The following is an 18,232-nucleotide window of genomic DNA, read 5'->3' on the forward strand; positions in this document are numbered from 1 at the left end:
TACTTTATTTAATAAATAGTTGGAAAGAGTTTCTATGATGCTGAAGGACCTAAAATACAGGAAATTATTTACCCAATTTGTGAAATCTATGATTATGGTGATTTATTCATGCCGGCATCACAAGGTTGCATTGTATTTGAACACAGAAATAAATGCCTCAGTTACTGAGTATTTGTTTAGTCCTTGGTATACAATAAAGCTGAGGCCAGCACCCTTTTCAAATATATTGTTTATAGTGGTCTCAATATTGAGGGTATTTAAGATGCTGCGTCTGTAAGACGACGGGAGAGGAAAGGGGGCCAAGGTATTCAGCACTAACTTGTTAAAAATAAATGTGACTACTTTCTACTCAAGAAATCAAATGACATTTTATTGGGCAAATCTGCTGTGAAAGACCTCTTTAAAGTGTTAAAAAGAAAAGATGTCACTTTGAGGACTGAGGTGTGCCTAACCCAGGCTGTGGTGTTTTAAATCACCTCATATGCATGTGAAAGTTTGACAATGAATAAGGAAAACCAAAGAAGAATTGATGCCTTTGAGTTGTGGTGTTGGCCAAGAATATTGAATATACGGTACACACTTTGTCAAAAGAATGAACAAATCTGTCTTGCAAGAAGAACAGCTAAAATGCTCTTTAGAAGCAAGGGTGACAAGACATCGTCTTACAAACTTTGGCCATGTTATCAGGAGGGACCAGTCCCTGGAGAAGGACATCATGCTTGGTAAAGTAGAGAGCCAGTGAAAGAGGAAGACCCTCAACACCATGAGTTGACACAGTGGCTACAACAATGGGCTCAAGCATAGCAAGGGTCATGAGGATGGCAAGGACCGGGCAGTGTTTTGTTCTGTTGTATATAGGGTTGCTATGAGTTGGAACCAAATTGACAGCACCTAAGAACAACCAGCAACAACAACAACTTTCTAGTCACGTATCCCCAAATATACTGAAAACACGGGTGCCAGCATAATTATTTGCAAAGTCAATTTATGTGTAGTCATTACTCATTATTCACAGTATTATGTTCTATAAAGTCACTGCAAATACTGAATTAGTGGATACTGAACCGCTGCTCCAGCGGAAATAGAGCATTAGTTTCCTGCAAGCCTCTGGTCACAACATTTTCATCAACTGATCGATACACAACCTTGTTTTATGTATATTTCTGTTTAAAGACACTTAATTTAACATATACTGTTTATTCATTCATTAAGGAGGTCTGGAGGTGCAAGAGTTAAGTGCTCGGCTGCTAACTGAAAGGTTGGTGGTTTGAACCCACCATTGGCTCCATGGGCGAAAGACCTGGTGATCTGCTCCTGTAAAGATTACGGCCTAGGAAACCCTGTGGGGCAATTCTACTCTTCACGTGGGCTTGCTATGCATTGAAATCGACTCCAGGGCACGGTGGCACCTAACAATGACGATGGCATTGTTTCATTACCATTGAACTCATCAGAAATCCTGTGGAGCACAGTTCTACTCTGACACGTATGAGGTTGCCACAAGTCAGAATCAACTTGACTGGTGACTTTTTTTTTATTAGGTATGTATTTATCTTTCTAAAAAATGTTATTTTTGTATATTTAAATCCAAATATTTAAATATCTACATAACTTCGTTTATTAAAATTATTAATCAGAAAATGAACATGCTTGATAAAACTATAAAAAAGAGGATACGTATTTTTTAATCGTGATTCCTGGCTACAGGCACTAGTTTGTTTTTTTTTCTGTAGAGGCTGAAATTTATAGACACTTATAATTCTGGTGGTACTAATGATTAAGGTTTCAGCTGCTAACTGAAAGGTTTGCAGTTTGCACCTACCCGTTGGCTCTGAGGGAGAAAGACCTGATGCTCTGCTCCTGTAAAGATTACAGCCTAGAATAACCTATGGGACAGTTTCTACTCTGACACACTGGGTTGCTGTGAGTCGAAACAACTCGATTGTACCCAAAAAAGCCAATGATAATTTGAAAAATAAAATTTCTGTGGCTTTAAATGTATGCTCTCCTGTAACACGTGTCTATCGAGCCCTAGTGGGGAAGTGGTTAAGTGCTTGGCTGCTAACCAAAAGTTCGGCTATTCAAACCCACCAGCTGCTCTGTGGGAGAAAGATGTGGCAGCCCGCCTCCATAAAGATTTACAACCTTGTAAACCGTATGGGGCAGTTCTACTCTGTCCTACAGGATCGCGGTGAATTGGAATCGACTCAGTGGCAGAGGGTTTGGTTTTTTGGGTTTTATTGAGCACTTGAAAATGTAGCTAGTCCAAATTCAGATACTCTTTAAGTGTGAAATACATACTACATTTCAAAAACTTGGTATACAAAATTATGTAAAATATATCAATTTTTTAAATTCTTATTGATTGCTTTCATGTTGAAATGCAAATATTCTGGATATATTTGGTTAAATAAAGTATATTATTACAATTAATTCTACACATTTCTGTTTTTTAACTTTTTAAATTTGACTACTAGAAAATTCAAAATTACATATTTATAATTACATTACGTGTCTATTGGACAGAATTCCTTTAGATTCTACTAGAAATTAGAGCCTCATTTCTTCCTCCAGATTCCTCACTGATGAACTACAAACTGTCCCTTCACTCAGGTGAGTTTCTGCTGCCCATGTAACTGGTTGCCTCTGGGTTTTTAATTCAGTGATTTCCTGATGCTAATGGATTGCCATGGGGCAGTTCTACTCTGTCCTATAGGGTCGCTATGAGTTGGAATTGACTTGATGGTACCGGGTTTGGTTTTTTTGAATGGGTGTTGCAGAATTTGGGAGGTCTCTGACCACTCATCCCCCCAAGAAAATAGAGATGATCCTGATTGTGGAACTTTGTGGATTGTGGATTGTTCCTTTCCGGTTGTACATGTGCTAGTTGTATCATGTTAGGTGCAAGTATAACTTCATACTTGTCTTTATGCAGAGATTATATATGGTTTAAGGAGATGTGTACAGGTGCCAAGTTGTCAAGGGGTGGACCGTGATGGTTAAAGCTGTGCATCAACTTGCCTGGGCCATGATCCTCAGTGGTTTGGTGGTTGTGATATAGCTGGGCAAGTTTTTAACGATGTAATCACCTACTTAATGAGGTATGATATAATGTGATCACCCCCATTGTGAGATCTGTGTGAGCAGTCAATCAGTTGAAAGAGAGTTTCCTTGGAGGCGTGGCTTGCATCCATTTTAGGTGGACTTTATAGAAGGCTCCTTGGCTATTGCTCACTCTGGATCCTGCAGCTGGCTCCTGTTCATCTAACCTGTGGTTCTTGGGACTTGAGCTACCAGTTTACCTGCCATTTTACCTGCTGATTTTGGGATTGATTGGTCTCAATAGCTTGTGAGCCAGAAGTCTGCTATCTGACCTTCTGATCTGGGATTCTCTAGCACTTGCAGCTACATGAGTCAGGAGACACCTCCAGCCTGATTTACAAACTTGGGACTTCCCAGCCTCTACAACCACATGAACGGTTTCCTTTATATAAATCTCTCTGTGTATGTATTTATAGGCTGCCCTGGTTTTGCTTCTCTAGAGAACCCAGCAGAAGACAATACTATAACTAAAGTTTCTCACTATAACACACTGAAAACTAGCCACATAGTATGTGTATTATGTTTATACATTATGATCTTTATGGCTTTTCTTATAAACAGACAGCCTCTTGCACCCGATTTCATAGTCTGAATAGTATCTTGGGGGAGAAACTGAACTTTATATATGAAAATATTCTTCATCAATATTGAACTCATTCAGTCTTCCATTCTAAAAAAGCACTTAGTTTTAACTAATTGATATGCTGTTTAAAAATGTGCATCAATTAGTTACATTGAAACTAATGCATAAGTCCGATTCTATATTCTAAATTTACTTAACATTCATTGATTCTTGGGACTTTATCTTTGAAGTTTTATGCTCAGTTAACAACCTTTTGGGAGCTTGGTTCAATATTATGTATGTTCATTTCTTGAAAGCAATATACTTTGTAAAATGAATTACAAAATTTAAAATTCAACTTGCATAATAAGTGCAAAAACTGCACATACTATTTATGTGGAGGCAAGAAGCTTAACTACAAGAGACAAGTGTTATAATAGCAGTCATATGCTACATGCCTTTCTACTCTAGCATTTAACAGAAACTCTAAAAAAAGATAAATGTCTAAGTACAAAAGGATATATTCACTAAAACGAATTTGCAATTGTTCATATTTTCATGTAGAGATAACATTATTTTCTCTTTGTGTCCCAATTCTCAGTTTCACCATGTAAGTGCCTAAAATTAAAAAAAAAGAAAAACAAAGACTGGGACTTCCAAGTCTAACTTAGATGGAGAGGCGTGTAGTAGACCACAATTTCCATGGAGAACAAGTAGGAAAACCAGATAAAATACAAAACCATCTATTTGGAAGAAGAATTTCTGAGTCAGCCAGGACTTGAGAGATTACCACAGAGAAATAAGCTCACATTTCACAACCAGTTTTCCTCAGGGTATTTGCCAATTGTAGTGCCCAAGATGTTTCTGAGAATTCAGGCTGTTTTGACAGAAGGTTCCAAATAAAAAACGAAGAAAGAAACAGAATTCCTGACAATTCTGTGGGGTTTGAGAGAGAGAAAAGAAATAATAATAGAGATACTTGTCCTGATCTCCTCCCCTCCAAAAAAATTTCCATCTAGTTGGTTCTGACTCATAGAAATCCTATGGGACAGAGTAGGCCCATAGGGCTTTCAAGGAGCAGCTGGTGGATTTGAACTGCTAACGTTTTGGTTAGCAAGTGTAGCTCTTAACCACTGTACCACCAGGGCTCCCCTTGGGGTGAGGATCCTAAAAAGAATAAAGGAACAGAAAACTGAACCTGATGCTTGACCTGTTTTCCCCTCCATCTCAAAAGATACACAGGTCAGGGGCTAATAATCTAAGCAGAATGTCACCAACAATTGGAGCGTAGTTGTTCATGGTCTGGCAGTACTGATATCCACCAGTCAATATCCACCAGTGGGAAGGGGCTGTGGTCTGCATCCCAGGATATCACCAGAAATTCCTGAAGGGCTAGGCCTTAGAACTGGGTTAAAGCAGAAAGAGCCTTGCAAAAGTGTAACTCTAATTCACACAGTCTTGGTTGTTTGTTGGGTTAAGACGACTATCTCCTGCTCTTTTTGGCTAGAGAACAGAGTGGAAGCTATCTAGAAGATTTGTAATTGTGTGCCATGATGATTTGTTACACACAATGTCACACATAAAATCAAATATCAGTAGTCATGCTAACAGACAGGACTGAATTATTAAAACTCAAGAGAAAAAATAAAGAAAATAGAAACACATGAACAGGTGATTCAGATTTCAGAATTAGCAGACACAAACCTCAAAATAACTATGTTTATTTATTTTTTTTAGTAAAACCAGAGGTAAAATATATTAAAAATAAAAATATGTAGCATTTTTACCAGAGAACTGGAACCTAAAAACAACAACAACAAAAAAAATCATGTGGATTTTCTATAAGTGAAAAATAGTCAATAAATGGATGTAATGAAAATTAGACCAGAAGAAGAAAGAATTAGTAAATTGAAGTATAGGCCAATTGAAAAGAGAGTATCAATATAAAAGCTGAGAACAACAACAAAAAAAAAGATGGGCAATTAGAAAAGAACATAAAAGGCATGCGGGACATAGTGGAAAAGTCTAACATAGGTGTAGTTGGAATACCAGAAGGAGAGGAGAGACAGAATGAGGCAGAACTGATAGTTAAAGTTATAATGCCTAAGAATTTTCAAAAGCTAATAAAATCACAGGTTCAAGAAGTTCTATATGCACCAAGATGGTTAAATATAAAGAAGAGTAATAAAAAAACAAAAAAAAATAAGAGAGATAGAATCCTTAAATGCACCCAGAGAAGGGGGAAACATATTACCTTCAGATGAACAAAGATTAACCATTGAGTTTTTACTAAAATGATGGAATCTGTAAGAAATTATGAGAATTATGGAGTTGGTGAAGAAAATTGAATATACCATGGAGTGCCAGAAGAAAGAACAGAACTGTCTTGGAAGAAATACAGCAGGAATGCTTCTTAGAAGTGAGGATGGTGAGACTATGTCTCACATACTTTGGACATGTTGTCAGGAGGGATCAACTCCTGGAGAAGAACATCATGCTGGGTAAAGTAGAGGGTCAGAGAAAATGAGGAAGACCCTCAACTAGATGGACTGACACAGTGGCTGCAATAACAGACTCAAACATAGCACCTGTAGTGAGGCTGGCACAGGATGGAGCAATGTTTAATTCCATTGTACATAGAGTCACTATGAGTCAGAACCATCTTGATGGCACCTAAAAACAACAACATAAGAAAATAATGAAAGACATTAACTAATAGCTTACACTTCTATTTCCATCAAAATTAAAGTGAAATATTTTTTAAACATAGTAACAGACATAAACGATTACAAAAAACAGTATTAAAATATCAACATTAAAAAAAAAAACTGCAGGGAAATGAAAACAGAAGGAAACAGAAATGTAGGAAAAAACAAACAGCAGAGAAAAGGATAAATATATAAAATACATATAAGTAAATGCTGACCAAACAAAACAACAAATATCATAGCTTTTGTGATTTTATATACATGTAAAATTAAACTGAATTAATTTTTTTTTTAAGTAGAAGACAGAATTAATCAAACTATTCCATTGTCCCATCGTTGTCTGCAACTGGTAAAGGTAACAATTTCCATTAGATGGTATTAAGTCATCTTTTTTTTTTTTTATTGACTAGGGTGGTCACTAAAAAAATAATAAACTGCATAACAGTATAAACAATGTTTATAAAGCAACAGAATTTTAAAAAATGAAATAAGAAAGCTTAATATATGAAAAAGAAGACTGGAAAAAAGTGAGATAATTTGAAAACAAATGGCAAATTAAAAAATGGGCAATGGATACGAACAGACAAACCATCAAAGAAGACATGCAGGTGGCTAACAGGCACAAGAAGAAATGCTCACAGTCACTAACCATTGTTGTTGCTAGGTGCCATTGAGTCAGTTCCAACTCATAGCTACTCATAGCTTCCAACTCATAGTACAACAGAATGAAACACTGCCTGGTCCTGCGCCATCCTCACACCAGTCGTTGGTCTTGAAAAATTCTTTCACGTGATCTCTGGCCTTGTTTCTATCACCAGAGGCCATATTTTCCAACTACAGATCCTTCTTTTCTGTTTCCAACTTTTGCATTCCAATCACCAGTAATTATCAATGCAAGCTGTTTGCTTGTTTTATCAATTTCAGACTGCAGAAGTTGGTAAAAATCTTCAGTTTCTTCATCTTTGGCCTTAGGGGTTGGTGTGTAAATTTGAATAGTAGTCATATTAATTGGTTTTCCTTGTAGGTGTATGGATATTATCCTATTACTGACAGGGTTGTACTTCAGGATAGATCGTGAAATGTTCTTTTTGACCATGAACACAGCACCATTCCTCTTCAATATTATCATTCCCGGCATAATAGACCATATGATTGTCTGATTCAAAATGGCCAATACCAGTCCATTTCAGCTCACTAATGCCTAGGATATTGATGTTTATGCATTCCATTTCATTTTTGATGATATCCATTTTTCCTAGATTCATACTTTGTACATTCCTGGTTTCAATTATTAATGAATGTTTGCAGCTGTTTCTTCTCATTTTGACTCATGCCACATCAGCAAATGAAGGTCCTGAAAGCTTGACTCCATCCATGTCTTTAAGGTCAACTATACTTTGACCTTATATACTTTGAGGAGGCAGTTCTTCCGCAGTTGTGTTTCGAGTGCCTTCCAATCTGAGGGGCTCATCTTCTGGCACTATATCAGACAATGTTCTCCAGTTATTCATAAGATTTTCTCTGGCTAATTCTTTTCAGAAGTAGATCACTGGATCCTTCTTCCTAGTCTGTCAGTCTAGAAGTTCAGCTGAAACCCGTTTGCTGTGGATGACCCTGCTGGTATTTGAATACCAGTGGCATAGCTTCCAGCATCACAGCAACATGGAAGCCCCCACAGTATGATAAACTGACAGATGCATGGGGGCACTAGTCATTAAAAAAAAGTCATTAGAGACATTCAAATCAATACTATAGTGAGATACCATCTCACCCTGACATTACTGTCACAAATCAAAAGGACAGAAAATAACAAATGTTGAAGAGGCTGTGGGCAGATTGGAATTCTTATGCATAGATGGCGGGAATGGAAAATGGTACGACCATTTTGGAAAACAATATGGCACTTCCTTAAAAAGCAAGAAATACAAATACCATATAATACAGCAACTTCACTTCAGGAACATATCCTCAAAATAAGAACTGTCACACAAATAGATATGCACGCCCATGTTCACCGTAGCATTATTCACAATAGCTAAAAGATGGAAACAATTTAAGTCCCCATCAACAGATGAATGGATAAACAAACTACAATACATACATAACATGGAACACTGTGCAACAGTAAAGAATGATGATGAATCTGCAAAACATCTCACGATATGGATGAATCTGGAGGGCATTATGCTGAGTGAAATAAGTTAATCACAAAAGGGCAAATAGAGTAGAAGACCACTGTTATAAAAACTCTCAGATAATTTACACACAAAAAGAAACAATCTTTGATGGTCATGAGGGAGAGGAGGGACAGGGAGGGAAAAATAAATGAATAGTAAGATGTCAAATTTCAATCCAAATATATCAGTAATTTCAAGGAATATGAATTAAACCCTGGTGGCGTAGTGGTTAAGTGCTACGGCTGCAAATCAAAGGATCGGCAGTTCGAATCTGCCAGGCGCTCCTTGGAAACTCTATGGGGCAGTTTTAGCCTGTCCTATAGGGTCACTATGAGTCAGAATCGACTCAACAGCACTGAGTTTGGTTTGGTTTTGGTTTATAAATGAAATAAAGCCCATATTGTCAGATTGTATAAAATAAACAAGCCTCCTTTTATCCTGTTTGTGTTAAAACAGAATACCTTTTTTTTTTTTTAAAGGAATTGAAAATCTCTCAAAATTACATTGGAAGTCCTAGGCATTGGAAAAAGGGAAGAAAACAAAAATATAATTATAAAAATGAGAAAGAAAAATTATTAGAATTAATAACAAGTGAATAAGGACACTGGAGACAGTCAACCTGTTATTGTTGTTAGATGTTATTGAGTTAGTTCTGACTCATAGCGACCCTAAGTACAACAGAATGAAACATTGCCCAATTCAGCACCATTCTCACAATCATTGTTATGCTCAAGCCCATTGTTGCGGCCACTGTGTCAATCCATCCCATTGAGGGTCTTCCTCTTTTTCACTAATCCTCTACTTTACCAAGGGACTGGTCTCCAGGGACTGGTCCTTCTCCAAGGACTTGTCCCTCCTGATAACATGTCCAGAGCACTTGAGACAAAGTCTCACCATCCTTGCCTCTAAGAAGCCTTCTGGCTGTACCTCTCCCAAAAGAGATTTTATTCCTTCTTTTGGCAGTCCATGGTATATTCAATATTCTTCGCCAACACCACAATTCAAAGGCATCAATTCTTCTTCAGTCTTCCTTATTCATCATCCAGCTTTTGCGTGCATATAAAATGATTGAAAACACCATGGCTTGGGTCAGGTGCACCTTAGTCTTCAAGGTGACATCTTTACTTTTCAACACTTCAAAGAAGTCTTATGCAATGTGTCTTTTGATTCCTTGACTGCTGCTTCCACGGGTGTTGATTGTAGATCCAAGTAAAATGAAATCCCTGACAACTTTAATATTTTCTCCTTTTATCATGATGTTGCTTATTGGTCCAGTTGTGAGGATTTTTGTTTTCTTTATGTTGAGGTATAATCCATACTGAGGGCTGTGGTTTTTGATCTTCAAGGTAAGTACTTCAGTTCTTTTCACTTTCAGCAAGCAAGATTTTGTCATCTGCGTATCACAGCTGTTAATGAGTCTTCCTTCAATCCTGACTCCCTGTTCTTCAAATAGTTCAGCTTCTCAGACAACTTGCTCAGCATACAGACTGAATAAGTATGGTGAAAGGATACAACCCTGACACACATCTTCCCTGACTTTAAACCACACAGTATCCTCTTGTTCCATTTCAATTGCTGCCTCTTGATCTATGTAAAGCTTCCTCATGGGTACAATTACTTGTTCTGGAATTTGCATTCTTTGCAATGCTATCCATAATTTGTTATGATCCCCACAGTCAAATGCCTTTCATAGTCAATAAAACACATGCAAACATCTTTCTGGTATTCTCTGCTTTCAGCCAGGATCTATCTGACATCAGCTATGATATTCCTGATTCCAGGTCCTCGTCTAAATCCAGCTTGAATTTCTGGCAGTTCCCTGTCGATACAGTGCTGCATCCATTTTTGAATGATCATTAGCAAAATTTTACTTGAGTGTGATATTAATGACATTGTTCAATAATTTCCACATTCTGCTGGATCACCTTTCTCTGGAATAGGCATAAATAAGGACCTCTTCCAGTAGGTTGGGCAGGTAGCTGTCTTCCAAATTTCTTGGCATAGACGACTGAGCGCTTCTAGTGCTGCATCCTTTTGTCTAAACATTTCAGTTGGTATTCTGTTAATTCCTGGAGCCTGTTTTTTTTTTTTTTTTTTTTTTTTGCCAATGCCTTCAGTGCAGTTTGAACTTCTTTCTTCAGTGTCATCAGTTCCTGATCATGTGCTACCTGCTAAAATGGTTGAACATCAACCAATTTTTTTTGGCGTAGGGACTCTGTATATTCCTCCCATCTTCTTTTGATGCTTCCTGCATTGTTCAATATTTTGTTGAAACATCTCAGCTGATACTCCATCAATTCTTGGAGCCTTGTTTTTCACCAATGCCTTCAGTGCAGATTGGACTTCCTCCTTCAGTACCATTGGTTCCTGATCATATGACACCTCTTGAAATGATTAAATGTTGACCAATTCTTTTTGGTATAATGACTGTGTAGTGTATTCCTTCCATCTTCTTTTGATGCCTCCTGTGTCATTTAATATTTTCCCCATGGAATCCTTCACTATTACAACTCGAGGCTTAAATTTTTTTTTTTCAGTTCTTTGTAAAATGCTGAGCGTGTTCATCCCTTTTGGTTTTCTACCTCCAGGTCTTTGCACATGTCATCATAATACTTTACTTTGTCTCCTATAGCTGCCCTTTGGAACCTTCTGTTCAGTTTTTTACTTCATCATTTCTTTCTTTTGCTTTAGCTACTCAACATTCAAGAGCAAGTTTCAGAGTCTCTTCTGACATCCATTTTGGTGTTTTCTTTGCTGCCTGTATTTTTATTGACCTTTGCTTTCTTCATTTATGGTGTCCTTGATGTCATTCCACAACTTGTCTGGTCTTTGGTCTTTAGTGTTCAGTGCATCTTAGCAACTCAGAAGCCCCCACAGTATGACAAAGTGACAGACTCATGAGGGAAATGTCAACATACAAAACCAATTTTACATATGTATCAATAACACTGAAACTTTGAAAATGATACTATTTAAAAGACATGAAAAAATATATGACTACCCGCAAATGTCAGAACCTAGAGGAAATGGACAAATATCTTGAAACGCGCTACCTACCTAAATTAACACAAGCTGATATAGAAAATCAGAACAGACCCATAACTAGTGAAGAGATCAAAGAAGTAATAAAAAACTCTCAAAAAAAAAAAAAATCTGCCCAGATGGCTTCACTGGAGAATTCTATGAAACATTCAGAGAAGAACCAACACCAGTACTACTCAAACTATTTCAGAGCATAGAAAAGGAAAGAATATTCCCAAATTCATTCTATGAAGCTAGCATAAACCTGATATCAAAGCCAAGCAAAGACACCACAAATAAGAAACTTATAGATGACTATCTCTCATTAATGTAGATACAAAAATTCTCAACAAAATTCTAGCCCATAGAACTCAACATCATCTCAAAAGAATAACACACCACTACCAACTGGGATTCATACTAGATATACAAGGATAGTTCAAAATAAGAAAATCAATCAGTGTAATCCACCACGTAAATAGGACAAAATAAAAGAATCACATGATCACCTCAATTGATGCAGAAAAGGCATTTGATAAAGTCCAACACCCATTCCTGATTAAAAAAAAAAAAAAAAACTCTCAATAAATAGGAATAGGAAGGAAATTCGTCAGTGTAATAAAGGTCATTTATACAAAACCAACAGCCAACATCATTCTCATCAGAGACAGGAGACTGAAAACATTGCCTCTGAGAATGGGAACAAGACAAGGATATTCTTTATCACCATTCCTATTTAACATTGTGCTAGAAGTTCTAGCTAGAGCTACAAGGCAAGAAAGAGAAATAGAAAGCATCCAATTGGAAAAGAAGTAAAATTATCCCTATTCACAGATGATATGATCCCATACAAAGAGAAACTGAAAGATTCCATAAGAAAACTGCTGGAACTAACAGAAAGATTCATCAGAATAGCAGAATAGAAGATTAACATACAAAAAGCACTTGGATTCCTATACACCAACAAAGAGAGTTTTGAAAAGCATATCATGAAAACAATACCATTTATAACAGCTCCTAAAAAGATAAAATACTTAGGAATAAATCTAACCAGAAAAGTAAAAGGTCTTTATAAAGAAATATACAAAGCACTATTGCAAGAAACCAAAAGAGTATTATGTAAATGGAAAAACATACCATGTTCATGAATGGGAAGACTCAACATTGTGAAAATGTCAATCCTACCCGAAGCTGTCTACGGGTATAATACAATACTGATCAAAATACCAACAACATTCTTTAATGAGATGGAAAAACTAATCACCAACTTTATATGGAAAGAAAAGAGGCCCTGGATAAGCAAAGCATTATTGAAGAAGAAGAACAAAGTAGGAGACTTCACACTACCTGATCTCAGAACCTACTACACAGCCATAGTAGTCAAAACAGCCTGGTACTGATACAAGGCAAACACATATACTAATGGAATGGAACCAAGAGCCCAGGTGTGAATATATCCACCTATGATCAGCTGATCTTCAACAAAGGACAAAAGTCCATTAAACGGGGGAAAGACAGTCTTTTTAACAAATGGTGCAGGCAAAACTGGATGTCCATCTGTAAAAAAAAAAAAAAAAAAGAAGAAAGAAACAGGACCCATACCTCACATGATACATAAACACTAACTCAAAATGGATCAAAGACCTAAAATGATAAAGATAATAGAAGGAAAAACAGGGACAATGCTCAGGGCCCTAACACATGGCATGAATACAATACAAACTGTGACTAACAATGCACCAAACCAAAACCAAACCCAGTGCCATTGAGTAGATTCCGACTCATAGCGACCCTATAGGACAGAATAGAACTGCCCCACAGAGTTTCCAAGGAGTGCCTGGCGAATTCGAACTGCCGATCCTTTGGTTAGCAGCTGTAGCACTTAACCACTACACCACCAGGGTTTCCAACAATGCACAAACACCAGAAATTAAACTAGATACCTGAGAGCTCCTAAAAGTTAAACACTTATGCTCATCAAAAGACTTCACCAAAAGAGTAAAAAAAGAACCTACTGACTGGGAAAAATTTTTTTGGCTATGACATATCCAACAAGGGTCTAATCTCTAAAATTTACAGAATACTTCAACATGTCAAAAACAAAAAGACAAATAATCCATTTAAAAAATGGGCAAAGGATATGAACAGACACTTCACCAAAGAAGACGTTCAGATGGCCAGCAGACACATGAGGAAATGCTCGCGATCATTAGCCATTAAAAAACAAAAACAAAAACCCATTAGCCATTAGAGAAATGCAAATCAAAACCACAATGAGGTACCCTCTCACCCCTACATTACTGGCACTACTCAAAAAAAAAAAAAAAAAAAAAAAACAGAAAATAACAGGTGTTGGAGAGGTTACAAAGAATTTGGAACTCTTATGCACTGCTAGTGGGAATGAAAATGGTACAACCACTATGGAAAATGATATGACACCTCCCTAAAAAACTAGAAATAGAAATGCCGTAAGATCTAGCAATCCCACTCCTAGGAATATATACTAGAGTAATAAGAGGCAGCACACAGGTAGCCATATGCACACCCATGCTCATTGTGCACTATTCATAACAGAAAAAGATGGAAGCAACCTAACTGCCCATCATGATTGATAAACCATGGTACATACACACAATGGAAAGCTACACAATGATAAAGAACAACGATATATTCAAGAGATATCTCGCAACATGAATGAATCTGGAGGGCATTATGTAAGTCAATCACAAAAGAACAAATATTGTATAAGACCACTATTATAAAAACTCAAGAAAAAGTTTACACACAATACACACGCACACACAAAAGTTTGATGCTTATGAGGGAGTGGAGGGATGGAGAGGGGAAGTCACTAATTAGTCTCCCAAAACCAAACTCATTGGTGTTGAGTCGATTCCTACACATAGTGACCCCACAGGACAGAATACAACTGCCCCATAAGGTTTCCAAGGAGCAGCTGGAGGACTCTGACAACCTTTTATTGGTTAGCAGCCAAGCTCCTAACCACCGTGCCACCAGGGCCCCAACTAGATAGTAGACAAGTGTTAACTTTGGTGAATGGAAAGACAACACACAATATAGGGAAGTCATCATAATTTGACCAAAGCAAGGCCATAGAAGCTTCCTAGGCACATTCAAACACCTTGAGAGACTGAGTTACTGTGACTGAGGCCTGGGGACCATGGTCTTGGGGGCATCTAGGTCAATTGGCATAACATAGTTCATAAAGAAAATATTCTATATCTCACTTTGGTGAGTAGCATCTGGGGTCTTAAAAACTTGTGAGTGGCCATCTAAGATACATCTATGGGTGCCATCACATTCGGAGCAAAGTAGATGAAGAAAACCGAAGACACGAGGAAAATATTAGTCCGAAGGACTAATGGACACATGAACTGCAACCTCCACTTGCCTGAGCTGAGAAGAACAAGAACAAAACTCAAATTCACACAATAAAACCAGACTTACTGGCCTGATAGAGACTGGAAGAACCCCCAATACTATGGCCACCAGACACTCTGCTAACTCAGTACTGAAGCCACTTTTGAAGGTCACCGTTCAGCCAAAGATTAGACAGGCCTGTAAAACAAACAATAACACACGTGAGGAATGTGCTTCTTAGTTCAATCTAGTATGACACCAAATGGGCAACACCTGCCCAAAAGCAAAGATGAGAAGGCGTGAAGGAACATGAAACCTGGATGAATGGCCCAGTGAACCGAGGATGGAAAGGGAAAGGGGGAAGGTGCTGACACATTGCAGGGATTGCAACCAATGTCACAAAACAATTTGTGTATACATTTTTGAATAGAATCTAACTTGCGCTGTAAACTTTCACCTAATACACAGTAAAATAAAAAAAAATTAAATGACTGGGAATGAATCTAACAAAAGTAAGATCTCTATAGTAAAAATTACAAAACTTTATTGATAGAAATTAAGAACAGAAAGTTAAAAAAAAGGAAGTTTTTACAGAATGTAAAAAAAGTAATAAAGAGGTAGAACGTATTCATGAATTTGATGATTCAATATTGTTAAGCTGTCTATTCTTCCTAAACATACCTGTAGATTCTGGCTTTCAGGGACTAAATAAATAAATAAATAACCCTCAGATGGAAGTCTCTCCTCCCTTCACCCAGATGTGGGCCACCAGGAAACCTGTAAACATTTTATTTAGCAAAGAAATTTCCTTCTACTGAAATTCCTGTACTCATGTTAGAATTCCATGTCATGAAATACAGGAGGAAGAGTCAAAGTCTAGGGCTGTCAACTTTCTGAATTTGAATAACATTGCTTCCTGATTAGGTGCTCCTGGGCTTACCTATTCACCTTAATAAGTTCAAAGGTAAGTCCTCTCTGGGACAGAACCAATTTGTAGCAGAGCAAACTCTCTCAAATAACAGTAATGGCTAACATAGCACTTACCATGTACCAGGCACTCTTCCAAATACCTTCTATATGTTGACACATTTAATCCCTCCCCTGCCCAAATCTATGAGATTGGTAGCTGTGCTATTTTCATTTTGTGGAGGAAGAAACTAAGGCACGAAGAGATTGTTGTTTGTACAAGGTCACCTGCTAGTAATATGGGAAGTTTGCTTCTAAATTCCGCATTCTTGACTTCTGTGCTCTAGAGCCTCTTGTTGATTGGAAGTTTTAGGAGACTTGGTGGCACACTGGTTAAGAGCTTGGCTGCTAACCGAAAGGTTGGCAGTTCAAACTCATCCAGTGGCTCCATAAGAGAAGGACCTGGTGATCTGTTCCCATACAGATTGCGATCTAGAGAACCCTATGGGGCACTTAGTTCTATGGAATCAACTTGGTGGCACCCAACAACAACGTGCCTGCCGTTTTCTTTTCTTTTTTAATATAGTCTGTAAGCAAAAATTCTTGGATGGGGACTCAAAACTGCTCACATTTCCATAGAGTAAAATCACATCATGAAAATAAACAGGATGTTCCATTTTAATTTGTTAAGGAGGAAGGGCAAGCACAAAACGACCCCAAACTGAACCAAATTATTCAGACTTAAGTTAAATATAAGAGACAAGGGCAGAGCACCTCATCATGACTTCTGAAACCAGACTTTGTCCTGTCCACAGAGCTGTCCTTCTGATGCTGCCCAGAGCCTGGGCTTTGAGGAAACACCAGCAGCCAAGGTCTCCAGTGGAGTGTTACAGCTGGGCCTCTGCCTCCTCACAGCTTCAAAGACTGATAAACGCTATTATTTAAAGAGAATAAAAAACTTTGGGGAAATTTCAAACTGGATCTAGAGAGAATTTGAAATATTCTATGTTTATTGTTTGTTTAGGAAACCCTGGTGGTGTAGTCATTAAGTGCCACGGCTGCTAACCAAAGGGTCAGCAGTTTCAATCTGCCAGGCGCTCCTGGAAAACTCTATGGGGGCAGTTCTACTCTGTCCTATAGGGTCGCTATGAGTCAGAATCAACTTGACGGCACTGGGTTTGGTGGGTTTGGTTATTGTTTGTTTCTTCCATGTGCCGGAGAGGAAGCCTTGGTTATTTATGATAGAAAACCCAGTGCCGTCGAGTCGATTCTGACTCACAGCGACCCTGTGGGACAGAGTAGAACTGCCCTATAGAGTTTCCAAGGAGCGCCTGGCAGATTCGAACTGCCAACCCTTTGATTAGCAGCTGTAGCACTTCACCACTACGCCACCAGGGTTTTCATTTATGACAGATAAACAACAAAAGGAGACAGAATGGGAATCAAGGCAATAAGATGCAGGCAGAGCTCTGGTGAGCTTTGCAGGCCAAAGGCATGGTTTCCAGCTTCTTAAAATTGAAACAGTGATTTCATTGAGTATCTATCAACTGCTCAGATGAGGGTTCATTAGACTGTTCCACCTTCTCTAAAGAAAAAACAAAGAAAATATTTTGTAGAAATGTAAAACAACATATTCTTTACTAATTTAGTGCTATATGCAACCTACAAATCTTATCTTTGCCTAAATTCCCTTTCATTATATGTTATCATGAAATTAATAAAATGAACATTCCATGTCTTGGCATGAGATTATATAATACTTATAGTAGTAATAGTAATATTGATACAATATTGATAATAACATTGATAACAGTGAGTTCATCGAGGGCTTGCTACTTTTACTTTTACATGTATTACTCATTTAATTCTTCCAAAAACTTGCTAAGATAGATAATATTATGATGCTCAGGGTCCCTGTGTGGTGCAAATGATTTACACTCAACAGCTAACCTATAAGTTGGTGGTTTGAACCCACCCAGAGGCTCCTTGGAAGAAAGGCTTGGAGATCTGCTTCTGAAAGGTCACAGCCTAGAAAACCCTGTGGAGCACTTCTGTCCTTTAACACATGGAGTCACCATGAGTCAGAATTGACTCAACAGCAATGGGCGTTTTTTTATTATGATGTCCTTTTCACACATAAGAATTCTGAGGCACAATGAGGTTAAGATGGTAACACAGCTAATAAGAGAGTTGTTCAGTTAAAGAACAGAACCAGGTTGCCTAGCTTGGGTTAATAATTATAGCAGACAGAGGTATCTGAATTCAGAAATCTTAAATCTCTAAAGAGTTTGATGACAAGAGAGGCTATCACTCTTGCTATGGGCATGATTTGGAAGCATGCTGTAAAATTCTTCACGCAGGTAGGAGCAGGCACC

Source organism: Elephas maximus, chromosome 1 (genome assembly GCF_024166365.1).
Source record: "Elephas maximus indicus isolate mEleMax1 chromosome 1, mEleMax1 primary haplotype, whole genome shotgun sequence".
NCBI lineage: Eukaryota > Metazoa > Chordata > Mammalia > Proboscidea > Elephantidae > Elephas > Elephas maximus.